Source organism: Bombina bombina, chromosome 2 (genome assembly GCF_027579735.1).
Source record: "Bombina bombina isolate aBomBom1 chromosome 2, aBomBom1.pri, whole genome shotgun sequence".
NCBI lineage: Eukaryota > Metazoa > Chordata > Amphibia > Anura > Bombinatoridae > Bombina > Bombina bombina.
In genome coordinates this window covers 121663935-121676626 of record NC_069500.1, presented here as the reverse complement: position 1 = coordinate 121676626, position 12692 = coordinate 121663935, and the positions used below count along the sequence as shown (strand labels likewise).

Here is a 12692-nt window from a genome sequence, read left to right as displayed (position 1 = left end):
TCAACGCAAGGGAAGTTCATGCTACTGAGACCTTCTCTTCTGCTGGCCGTAATAGAGGGACACGGTTCCTCACTCACTAAGTACTTGCACCCTGGTAGTGCTGGACGTAAAGCCTGTTAAATTTTAATGTCCGAAAATAATATTCTGCATATTCTTAAATACCCTGCTCACCCTAATTTTCCTCCGGAGTAGAGCAGGTACATCTGAAGCCTCTAATTTCACTGCGCAGAGCGGTCCCGTTGTGGAGCGGATTTGCTTCCTAGGGCCCGAACTTTCTTAATCAGCAGTGTGCAGCAGGCGACTCAATCTATCTGAAGGAAGAAAAGGAGCAAGGCTTGATATTCACAGTTCGGAGTACTGTGCTCTCTGGATAAAGCCACTAAAGTTGCTAATACGCTATTCTGGAAATCACCTACTACTACAACGTTGGTGACAGCGGAGCCAGCTCTTTCTAGAAACCGCTACTGGATCTATTGCAGTTGGCATTCCACATTGGATTTGGCTAAAAAACCTGCTGACCGGCTTCTTCACAATCTGGAAAGTGCAAGTATATATGTCCTTTTATAAGGGCTTCTCATATGACTATATGCATCATCTTTCTTTCCTGAATTAAAAGAACTGTGCATTTCCTCGCTGTCACTGGACTGTTGCTGTACAGTACTAATTTGATTTAAAGTTCCTGCAATAAGTTGTTGACGGCATATTCACTGAGTATTATTTGGCTGTTGCTTTTTTTTTAAAGGCCCCCCAGAAGGGCTCTTTGCTATGATTATGTGCTCTGTCTTGTTTCCTTTAAAGTAAAGAGAACTTTGCCATCGCTGGTCTGTGGTTGCACGGCACTAGCGTGGGTCCAAGTAATTGTGATAACACCTGGACACTTTAATACGTTGAATGCTAAATATTAATGTGGACAGTTCCAAAAGTCTGCTTGTTTTTTGCATTTAGGCTTGTAAAAGATTTAAATATGTTATTTCAAATTAAGAGGCTAACATAGCAACAAGGCAAACGGTTCAAGAGTTAAAAAAAAAGAGGTGGGCCTAACTTTATGTAAAGATCTTTGGTCTAGCTATTTAAATCTTGCTTATTAGGGCCTAAGACCTCTCACTGTAGTCTTTGTTGTGGAAAATCCTCTCTACTGTGAATTTGCTACTAGTATTCTATCAGATATATCTATATTTATCTTTATCTATATTTATATATACTCTTATATTATGACTATACAAGTATTCTATCTATTGTGCTAGGTTTGCTACTTTAAGAATGATAGATATAAGGTTTTGCAGGTATTGACAAACTAAATAGAAAGACATTTAACATATTGGCTTTTGTGTAATATACTATAAAACTTGGTTTTTTGTTTTAGAACATATCCCCGCTTTTCCCCCTTTTCACCATATCACAGTATATGCACTGATTAACTCATTCCTTTTGTATTTTTTATTTTAATACGTAGACACTTTCACTTATTTATTTGTATACACAGGCACTACACGCACAGATAGGCGCTAATTGCCCCGACCTTCCCCCTTTTTTTTTTTTTTTTTTTTCCTTTCTTTCCTTGCACTTTACACACTATCCTCACAGAATAGAGTATTCACCAAGGGAAGAAGCGTGTGGTATATATGGACAAATATATTACAGCTTCTAAAATTAACTCGCCTAATATGCCAGTTAAAAATAAAGACAAGAAAATACGTGTCTCATATATCCAACCTGAAGTAGTTAAAGAGTCCTTACCTGCTAAAACTGATATACAGCAGATGGTAAACCAGTTGTCAGAATTTTTTTTACCCCAATTTGAGTTGCTTCAGTCTCAGATGGCTAACTTGACAGCAGAGGTAAGGCAATTCTCAGATAGGCTCAATGAGGTTGAAAATAGAGTCTCTGAAACAGAGGATGCTATAAATAGTCAAGCAACTCAACTTTCAGATCATAATAAATATATCAAAAATTTACAGGATCGTATAACAGATCTTGAGGACCGCTCTCGTCGCAATAATTTAAAAATTGTTGGTTTGCCAGAGTCCAGTGAATTTACTGACCTTTTACACTTTGCTTCCACATCTCTCCCGCAAATACTAGGGGCGCAACAACAGAATACTCCCCTGTTGATTGAAAGAGCACACAGAGTAGGCCCTCAGAGGAAATTGCTGAATGGAACCATTAAGTGTAGACCAGTTATGATTAAATTTCAAAATTATCAAGATAAAATGACTCTCTTAAGATCCTACCGTAAAGCTGGCTTGGTGCAGATAGGGGAAGCCAAAATCCTGATTTTCCAGGATTACTCCAGTGAAACTTCTCAAAGAAGGAAAATTATGGCACCCTTCTGCACCAAGTTAATTAATGCAGGACACAAAGCTAGGCTAATTTATCCAGCCAAAATAATAATAGAAGATCAGGACACTACACATACCTTGTTAACCGAACAAGAAGCCAGACAATTCTGTATTGAATCAAAAATTAGTTTATAGACAAGGGAGCGAATTTAAAGCTGTAAACATATTTTTGGATCCCTTGAGATGTTGCTATCTGCTACACAAAATTCTGTTTTTAGTTGTTTTGTTTTTGTTGATTTTTTTTTTTTTTTCTCTCTTCTTCTTCTTTTACTTTGTTCCTCTGTTTCCCATCCTTGTCTCCCTTTTCATATCCGATATAAAAGCATGAAGAGCAGGAGAAATGTTTAAATGTGTCTCGTGGAATATAGGTGGAATAAATTCCCCTATCAAAAGGAAGCTGGTCATTAAACATTTAGGTAAACATAAACCGGATCTTGCCTTTTTACAAGAAACACATCTTACGGCTATAGAAGTAAGCAAACTTAAATCAAAGTGGGTGGGCCATGTGATTGCTTCCTCATGTAATAGGAAGAAGAGAGGGTTAGCCATACTGTTTAATAAAGATCTATCTTACAAAATTTTGAAACACATTTCCGATAAAGAGGGCAGATGGCTGCTGGTCGAGATTGAGATAGGGAATATTAAATATATTTTCTGCAATATATACGCACCAAATCAGGTAGACATATTATTTTGGAATCAACTTATTATGTTTCTATCTCAGTATATTGGACAAAATCTGATTCTTGTAGGAGATTTTAATCTTATTCCAACCTCGTCTCTAGACAGACGTTCTCCAAATAATTCTAAATTCTCTAATGTCAAGGCTAAAATATTCCGTCAGATCTGTAATAATTTAAAGGTCCATGATATATGGCGTATTAAACATCCGGACTCTCAATTATTCTCTTGTGAGTCTAAGTCTCATAGAGCGCTATCTAGAATAGACTTCTTTCTAATTCCTAGTGTCATGCTAGCGATGGATATTGATACCCATATTGCTGATATAGTGATCTCAGATCACGCTGTTATTTCTTTGAATATAGCGACTAAAAACATTACTACTACTAACTTTGTAAATAATTTTTTTTTCCCTAACTATCTATCTCAGGACAAAAAGTTCGCTGACTGGCTAGGTCAGAAATGGCGAGAGTACCAATTTTTTAATAGAGAGTATCTAGACAAAATAGAGATCTACTGGGAATCTGCTAAGGCTTACCTTAAAGGTGAAATTAAAGCCTATATGGTAAAAAGGAAAAAGCAATTTCACGCTCGCAAAATACAGCTAGCTAATCAACTTAGCAACTCTTATAAAAGCTATATTAATAATACCTCTAAATCCCAGTGGGATAAGTATCAGAAGGCTAAACAAGAATATGATCTTTTTTCTAAGGAGAAAACTTTAAGGGAAGATATTAAAATTAATGCCAAGTACAGCGGACAATTTGGCAGATCAGCCAAATTTTTGGCTAGATTAAACAAGGCCAGGAAGAAGAATAATATAATTGAAGCCATTAGGGTTGGCCAAGTTAGATGTTCAGATTCATCAGAGATTAAAGAGATTTTTCATAAATATTTTCAGAATATATATGCGGCGAATGAGATTAATTTTGAAAATAAAGATGGTTTTTGGAATATGGTTGAAACTCCTAAAATCTCTCTAGATTTTTTAGAAATCCTAAATAGTCCCATCACTGTGGAAGAAGTAGGTGAGGCAATAGACTATGCCAAGTTGAACAAGGCTCCTGGCCCTGATCAGCTCACATCAGAATTTTATAAAACTATTCGATGTGATATACTTCCTATTCTGGTCAAATTATTCAATGAATATTTCATAGCTGGGAAGCCCATGTCGGAATACTTCTCGGCGTCGGTGGTTACTCTAATATTAAAGAAAGGTAAAGATCCTCTTGACCCATCTTCTTATAGGCCTATATCACTTTTAAATGTAGACTATAAATTACTTACTTCTATAATGGCTAAAAGACTTAAATCTGGTATAGGACAAATTATACATGAGGATCAATCTGGCTTTATGCCTGGGAGATCCTCTATCAGAAATATGCGTCGTGTTACTTCTGTATTGGAATATTTCTGGTATAAGTTGCAGGATAATGATCAAGGTTCAAAACAAGACTATGCATTGTTAACCGCCGACGCCGAGAAGGCTTTTGACTCAGTTACATGGGATCACTTATATACTGCCCTTGATAGATTTGGATTTAAAGGGAACTTTCTCTCACTAATAAGGTCCATTTACAACTCACCTACTTCGTATGTCTTAGTTAATGGTGCTCCAACTCCTAGGTTTCATATTTTTAAAGGAACAAGACAGGGCTGCCCCCTGTCTCCCCTCTTATTTAATATTGCAATAGAGCCCCTTGCAATCTTACTGAGAGATACTATATCAGGCATAGAAATTGGAGACCAACGAATGGTCTTATCACTCTACGCTGATGATCTGCTACTATTTTTACAAGATACTAAAATTAGCATCCCTCTTGTCTTAAATACGTTCAAACAATTTAGTTCCTTTTCGGGATATAAATTAAATTTAAGCAAGTCTGAAATTTTGTGGATACATCAGAATAAAGATAGCCGTAGGGAACATCCTTTGCAGGTGGCAGAAAGTATTAAATATCTAGGAATAAATTTACACAGAAATCCCAATTTCTGGTACGCTAACAATTTCTCGGCTTTCTTTGTAAATGCCTCTGAGAAATTAAATAGATGGGCCCTGTTCCCTATCTCTCTCTCGGCCAGAGTCATGTTAATCAAGTCTATTCTCTTTCCACAATTAGTTTACCTACTCCAAAATCTTCCTGTCTTTATTTCTAATAAAGATCTAAGGCTCTATAATAAGAATTGTTCATCCTTTGTTTGGAATAGTAAAAGGCATTACTTATCTAGAACTAAACTATTCCAGTTATCAGAATATGGAGGATTTGCCCTCCCTGATATTAAATGGTACAATATAGCTATCCTTGCACGCTTTGCTTGTGACTGGATTACAGATACTAACTATTTTACAAATTTTTTGATGGAAAAACAGATGGTTGCCCCTCTCTCTCTCTCAAAGCCATTATCCATTGCCCAATGACACAATTACCAAAATATATTAAAAAGTTATCAGTCATCAGTAACGTAGTCTTAGCTTGGCAAAAATTATGTACTGTGCTAGACATAAATTATCGTATATCATCATATCTTCCTATTAGAGGTAACAATCTCTTCCCGCCAGGTCTGACATCAGGAATTTTTACAAGGTGGGAGGAAAATGGTCTAATTTATATTTCTCAAGTCCTCGACAATGAATGCATAGTTAGAACATTTGAATCTATTCTTCAAGAATATAATTTATCAAATCAAAACTTTTATGCATATTTGCAACTTAGACATTTTATAAACGAATTACCAAATATCAGACAAGACTTCAGAAAATTTGGTAAGCTCGAAGATTAGATTATTCTACATAAAAATGGCATTCATACTATCTCGTTAATATATAACATTTTAATGTCGAAACAAGGTCAATTGGGGCTAGAAACTTTAGCTGGTTCCTGGAGATTTTACTTTCAAGAAATAACAGCAGAGAAAATCAATCTTAGTATTAAGCGGGTAAGAGAGGCCAGAATCCCTACCTCTTGGAAAGAATCTCATATCAAATTAATTAACAATTCATATATTACACCGAGAATATTAGCTAAATGGGCAGGTAATAAATCGGCTAATTGTTTTAAGTGTAAAAAAATGGAGGCTGATCTCCTCCACTGTTTCTGGTCTTGTCCTAAAATTAGGCAGTTTTGGTTTAAAGTGTCCTATTGGGCTTCTAAAGTCTTACATGAAAATGTATCATTAGATATGTACCAGGTTTTTTTTCTAACTAATGAGACTAATACTACATCTCATAAATCTATTGATACACTGATCTTGTTAGATATTGGAAGAAGAAGATTGCCCCTCCGTTTGGTTTATTTAAACAAGCCGTGTTCTCACAAATAATGTTTGAACAATTAAATATCAATTCGCTTCTAGAGAAACAGATAAAAAGCTTCTTTGATAAATGGCTTACTTTAATCCTAGAGCAATCTAATAATTTGCAATATGCATTAACCAAATGCTTTCATAAATCAGATTTTTTTGGAACTTTGACCTTGAATAATATATTTCCTCATTCCTGGTATTAATGTCATATTTCCATGCTGGTAAGATGGGCATGTGAAATGGGAGGCAATTGACCCCTTTCTCTTGCTCCTTTCTTCTTTCCTCCCCCCTTTTTTTTTTTTTTTTCTTCTTTTCGTTTCTCTTTCTTTTCTTTTATTTGTGTTTTTGTTTTTGCTATGTTATTTTAGGTAAATAGGAAAATGGCACAACTGTACAATAACAAAGAGTATGACTCAGGGAAGCATACAATAGTAATCTCCGTAATATATGATTGTGTGGATTTTTTGAATTAAGAATAACTTAAGTAATGATTGCTAAATTCTGGTTGATATATTGTATCTTGATTGATAACTATTCTTTTTCCTTTCTGTTAAACAAGAAATCTACCTATGCAACAAATCTGTATTTGTTAAATTGTACTTTGTGCTTGGAAATAAACAAATGTTTAAAAAAAAAAAAAAAAAAAGAGAAAAGCCATTATTACGCACTTGAGGAAACTTGGGACGGACATAGCATTCTTACAAGAAACACATTTGACATCAGGGGAGTCCCTGAAACTCAGATCTTCCTGGGTGAAAGAAATTTTCTTTTCCCCGAGGGTTGGAAGGAAGAGAGGGGTGGCCATTCTAATAGGGAAAAACAATTAACCTAGAGGTCATTCACAGCGAAGTAGATCATGAAGGAAGATTTGTGATAATAAAAGTAAAAATTGGAAAAATAATTTTTACCATGTGTAACATTTATGCTCCTAACAAATTGGATCCAGATTTCTGGTTTAGGATCCAGGCCAAAATTCTCTCCATTCAGGAAGGCCATCTGGTCCTTGGTGGTGATTTCAACATGTCTCCTCATTGCCCATTGGACAGACTTAGAAACTCCAATAAAACACTCAAACAAAAAAAGGACAACTTAGAATCTAAATTAATAAAATTAATTACGCAGAATCTTGCGATAAAAGACGTCTGGAGGCTTCAGAACCCTGATGTCAGGGATTATACTTGTCTATCCAGGGCTCATAAAACCCTTTCTAGAATTGATCTATTTCTCATTAATGATAGGCTAAAGTTGTCAGAAGTAAAAGCAGATATACTGCCTATCTTTCTTTCAGACCACGGCCCTGTCTCACTGGAGTTCCAGCTCAACCACCTTAAAAACAGATCAACACGCTTCAACTTTCCTTCATACCTCGCGACCGATCTGAAATTTAAAAACTGGATCAAACTCAAATTTTCCGATTATCTACAACATAATCAAGCCCACATAGGTTCCCCTCTGGTTTTCTGGGAGGCAGCAAAGGCAGTGCTCAGGGGTGAAATTATAGCTTACAGTACTGCAAGGCTTAGAAAAATTAGAACAAGAGAGAAAGAAATTACTAACGCAATAATTAATTCTTATAACTCTTATCTGCTGGAAAAATCTGCTACAAACTGGGCAAAATATGTCCGGGCCAAAAACGCTGGAGACGCATTCGCTGTCTTTCAGGAAACCCAGAGGGATCTAAGATTTCAAGCCAGGATCTATAGATTCGGAAATAAAACCGGCAAATTGTTGGCGAACCTGGTCAAAAGGGAGAAAAAGTCACCTCATATTGAGAATATTCAACAGAATGGTATCTATCTTAATAAATCGGATGAAATTGCTGAGGCATTTGTTAGGTATTATCAGGAATTGTACTCCTACAGGAGTTCAAACCTTACTGAAGCAGTACAATTTTGGAGCCAAATTTCCTGTCCTAAAATTTCGGCTGAGATGGCTGATTCTCTCAATGCCCCAATTATCGAAATAGAGATAAAAATAATAATTTCAGAGCTCGCCACTAATAAAGCACCAGGGCCAGATGGCCTACCGAATGAGTTTTATAAAATTATGAGCTCTGGGGTCACCCCCTACCTTAAAAATCTATATAATACTATGTATGCCGAGGGTAATCCAGTGGCTGCCTCCTTTTCTGCCTCCAACACTACTCTAATCCTGAAGGCTGGGAAAGATCCCACCCTCAGGGAGTCTTATAGACCCATAGCTCTCTTAAATGGAGACTACAAAATTCTATGTTCAGTTATTGCCGGGCGCCTTCAGACACCACTCGCCACTGTTATTCACCCGGATCAGGCTGGGTTTCTCTATGGTCGAAACTCCTCAGCAAAAATTAGGGAGGCTATAGTTATTGCGGAGTATTTTAGGACCATGCAGGTGTCTGAGAGTGGGGGATACGGGATGGAACCGGACTCAGCTATCGTCTCGATAGATGCAGAGAAAGCGTTTGATTCAATACATTTTAATCATCTATTTACCTCTCTGGTTAATTTTGGTTTTAAGGACCAGTTCTTAAATTTCATCACGAATTTGTATAAAGCACCATGTACAAGGTTGATGGTTAATCAAACCCTCTCACCACAGATAATTCTTGGGAGGGGAACATGCCAGGGGTGCCCCCTGTCCCCCCTACTCTTCGACATCACAATCGAACCGTTGGCAATCATGGTTAGACAACAGTTGTCAGGAATTAGAATAGGTAACCAGGTCATAAAAATTGCTCTTTATGCCGATGATCTTCTCTTATATCTCTCGGATACCAAAACCAGTATCCCTAAACTTTTAGATATCACTGCCAGATTCGGGTCCTTTTCAGGTTACAAGATAAATGAAGCAAAGTCAGAATTGCTATGGCTCAGACAGAATAGTAACTCTCCTTCTGTTATCCCTTTTTCTGTGGCCAGAAACTCTCTCAAATATTTAGGTATTTTCATCCCTACTTTATCAGGGGAGATCTACGATCTCAATTTTTCTCCCATTCTAGCAAATATTAAGGAGAAATTTAAAAATTGGCAATCTCTACCACTATCTATCTCCGGTCAGATCGCCCTATTCAAAATGATTCTGCTTCCGAAACTTCTTTATGTATTACAGAACGTTCCTGTAATAATGTTGGAAAGGGATATCCGCTGTCTCAATAGCATACTTAGTAGATTTCTCTGGCAGGAGAAAAGACCCAGAATATCCCTAAGTAAACTCTCTCTTCCAAAAAGCAGTGGTGGCCTTGCATTACCAGATATTCGTTCATACAACTATGCTTTCTTGGTCCGGGTGGTGGCTGATTGGATTTCACACAGTAATTATGTCACAAATAACCCCTTAGAGGAAGATATATGTAGTCCTTACCTACCGCTAGCCTTAATTCACTGCCCACCCAAAGAATTACCAGGCGAAATCAAATGGCTTAAATCCTTTTCTAACCCATTGAAGGCTTGGTGGAAAGTGAGTAGTTCACTATCCTTAAATTGTAAAGTTTCTCAGTATCTCCCACTAAGGGGGAACCTGAAATTTCCTGTAGGGTTGAACTCTGTAACATTTAAAAAATGGCATAACCTAGGCTTGGACAGGTTGATACAACTCTGGGACACAGAGAGAAAATGTGTCAAATCTTTCGATGAATTAAAAACAGAGTTTCAAATTAAGATCAAGGAATTCTTTGCATATTTGCAAAGCAGGCATCTCCTCTGTGAGTTGATGAGTGAGACAGGATGGAATTGGACTCTGGGTAAATTAGAAAGCTGGCTCACTTTGTTCAAAAACGGTGTCAGATTCATCTCTATGTGTTATCAGCTAATTAAACTCAGCAAGGGTGAATTAGAACTGGAGAAAATTACTTCCCTAAGGAATCGACTGTTACCTCAATCAAACATTGATATAAAAACCGTCCAATCCTCAATTTGCAAAGTAGCCCAGGTGACTCTATCAGCCACCTGGCGGGAGATGCATGTCAAACTCCTACACAATGCATATTTCACTCGCAAAAAGGGCCATAAAATTCATAATTTTGCTTTTAATAAATGCCCAAAATGTGCGCTCCCTGCAGCTGACTTAATGCACATGATTTGGACCTGTCCTAAAATAAGGCATCTTTGGTGGAAGCTAGAGTTTTGGTTCAATAAAACCTTAAAAGTCTCTCAACTGGCTCTTACACAGCAGCAGATCATCTTTGGTACAAAGCACCATAATCCAAATGATAAATTGATATTTCTTTCTATACTGGCAACTAGATATCTTATTCTTAAAAATTGGAAATTAAGAATAGCCCCATCTATTCCAGAGATCAAGAATTGTTTGAAAAAACAATGCTTGCTAGAACAAAGGGACACTAATCTAGATAATGACTCTGACATCAGACAATTTTTTGCCAAATGGTCAGCCTTTATTAGGTCATTGCCAGATACAGAGATGAATGACTTAATATTCCCATTCAGAAACTCGGAATTGGTGCTTCTGGGTGTTTGGTAACAATTTATTAGTTGAGAGGAGCTTAGATGATTTTCTGGGATTCCCCTGGTCTCATACAATTGCACTCTCTTCCCTAGTTTCTGGCTTCGGCGGGGGGGGGGGGGGGGGGGGGAGTGGATTCTTTCTGGGTTGTCCTTGTCCTTCTCCTTCCTTTTTCTCTTGTTTTGTTCTCCTTTCTCCCTTTTTTTTCCCCCTCTTCTTTCTTCTCTTTCTCTTTTTTCTTTTTTGGCTTTGGTTGACTAATTCAGATATAAAATTTAGCAGAATATTTACTTGCTCACTGTTCTTGATTTAAATGTAAAACAATTTTGAACTGTTTGATTTTTGTGATTTCTTCTGACATTTGTTTTTGTAAATTACTGTTGACATTTAAATAAAATAATTAACAATAATAAAATGGAAAATATGGGAGATAATTACATGTGAGGAACCTAGGTGTCTTAGGCTCTTGAGAAATTTCTGAGATATTTGAGAATTTATATGTTATGTGCAAATGAGAAATATTGAAGATAATTCTCTGTTGAAACAAGCTTTGTTCGCCGGGAACTGTTCTCCGGCAAACAGTTCGCAACATCACTAGTATTGTGTTGGCGATATCGGGAGCGGCAGATTAGGGGTTAATAACTGTAGGCAGGTGTCGGTGATGTCGGGGGCAGCAGATTATGGGTGTTTAGACGTAGGGTTTATGTTAGGGTGTTTAAACAGTATTTTTATTTCCCCATAGGGGTTGCGTTACGGAGCTTTTGTTTCCACAATCGCAGGTGTTAGTTTTTTTTTTGGCCGGCTATCCCCATTGATATCTATGGGGAAATCGGGCATGAACACACATCTCAGCAGCGCTCTGATTGTGTGCGGTATGGAGCTCAACGCAATCATATTGCACGCAAATGGCATATGTTTGAAAAATTGTAATAGCAGCGCTATAGGAAATTAAATAACGTACTTTTGTTGCGTTCGTTAATTTCTCTATAGCGCTCAAAACTCGTAATCTAGCTGTCAGTTTGTGTGGAACAGTGTCAAATGCTTTGCTAAAGTCTAGATATGCAAGTTGTTTGTCTGAAGGTAAGACACAATTATTTCCTTTAACCCCTTAATGACCGGACCATTTTTCAATTTTCTTACCCTTAATGACAATGGCTATTTTTACATTTCTGCGGTGTTTGTGTTTAGCTGTAATTTTCCTCTTACTCATTTACTGTACCCACACATATTATATACCGTTTTTCTCGCCATTAAATGGACTTTCTAAAGATACCATTATTTTCATCATGTCTTATAATTTACTACAAAAAAAATAATAAAATATGAGGAAAAAATGAATCTACAATCACCAAAAAACACCTATGCTAAATAGTTTCTAAATTTTGTCCTGAGTTTAGAAATACCCAATGTTTACATGTTCTTAGCTTTTTTTGCAAGTTATAGGGCCATAAATACAAGTAGCACTTCGCTATTTCCAAACCACTTTTTTTCAAAATTAGCGCTAGTTACATTGGAACCCTGATATCTGTCAGGAATACCTGAATATCCCTTGACATGTATATATTTTTTGTTAGAAGACAACCCAAAGTATTGATCTAGGCACATTTTGGTATATTTTATGCCACCATTTCACCGCCAAATGCGAGCAAATAAAAAAAAAAACTTTACATTTTTCACAATTTTAGGTTTCTCACTGAAATTATTTACAAACAGCTTGTGCTATTATGGCACAAATTGTTGTAAAAGCTTCTTTGGGATCCCCTTTGTTCAGAAATAGCAGACTTATATGGCTTTGGCATTGCTTTTTGGTAATTAGAAGGCCGCTAAATGCTGCTGCGCACCACACGTAAATTAGGCCCAGCGGTGAAGGGGTTAATTATGTAGGTTGTAGGGAGCTTGCAGGGTTAATTTTAGCTTTAGGGTAGAGAT

The 12692-nt window shown here is 36.9% G+C and overlaps 1 protein-coding gene across 2 annotated transcripts in view; it reads right to left on the bottom strand.

The window, feature by feature from the left end:
• LOC128648524 (uncharacterized) overlaps positions 1-12692 on the bottom strand; it is a 136550-nt gene that overhangs the window by 98984 nt on the left and 24874 nt on the right. The window lies entirely within an intron of this gene.